Genomic DNA, 1,129 nt, shown 5'->3' on the forward strand with positions numbered 1-1,129 from the left:
TATATGTATAATGGGGCACAAGTTGCTAGAATTAATAGGGGGACCTGGGAACAAAATCAACAAAACACTGATTAAAAACACTCAGGTGCACTGAATGTTAGAAAGGATGCAGAATTTACAATGTTCTAATTTGGGTTAAAGCAGGGCTCATTCTAACTCCTCTTGTCACTTAGATGACTGAACGAGATGTTCAGTTGCTGTCTTTGAAAACAAACATGGTGCATACTTCATAAAGTTATTAAAAAAATCAAAAAAGAGCTCATACACACACTTCCATCTACCCAGAAAGTGCAATAGAAATAAGAGTTTTGCTTTTTTTTTGTTTTGTTTTGTTTTTCATTTTTGTAACACAGAAACTAATGTAAATGTTTGAAGGCAGAGAATAGACTTTATCTTACTTTTATGTTAAATTCTAATTCTCAGGTGCATATCCCGGAGATGAAATAAAGTTTGTATTGAAAATTTGTCTGAATGCTACCCCTTAGATTCTTATGGTTTCGTTATGTTTTATTTGAATTAAGGACACATTGTTAATTACAGAGGTGTTGTAAGGAGAATAGAAATTGTAAGCAAAATTGTAAGCTCTCCACAGACAATAAAGCATGGCTAAATACAAAAAAAAAAAAAAAAAAAAAAAAAAAAAATAGAAAAAAAAAAAAAAAAAAAAAAAAAAAAAAAAAAAAAGATTATGTAACTTTTTTAAACAATGATTTTTTTTTTGATTATGATTAAAATCTTGGAGGGTAAAGGTTGTAGGTTAAATCCTTTAGGCTCCACCAATAGTAATGTATGCATGCCTTTCTGGTATACTCCCAAATAGTTGCAGCTTCTTCTTTCATGCCATGTATATCCCATCACCATCTTTTAAGCTCTCTTCGGACCTCTTCTTCCTCTTCTCTTCTAATAGTTCTCTCTCTTATTTGTGTGTGTGTGTGTGTGTGTGTGTGTGTGTGTGTGTGTATTTGTGTGTGTGTTTGTGTGTGTGTGTTTGTGAAGTTCAAAAATCAATATGCAAGTGTTTCTGTGATATTAAGAGAGATGGAAAAGCTATTCCTTTAAAATTGGGCCAATAGTAGAAATACAGAAATGAACAGCTTATTAGGAAAGGACTAAGTACTCCTAAATATGG

The sequence above is a fragment of the Mus pahari genome, chromosome 22, assembly GCF_900095145.1.
Source record: "Mus pahari chromosome 22, PAHARI_EIJ_v1.1, whole genome shotgun sequence".
NCBI classification, from domain to species: Eukaryota; Metazoa; Chordata; class Mammalia; order Rodentia; family Muridae; genus Mus; species Mus pahari.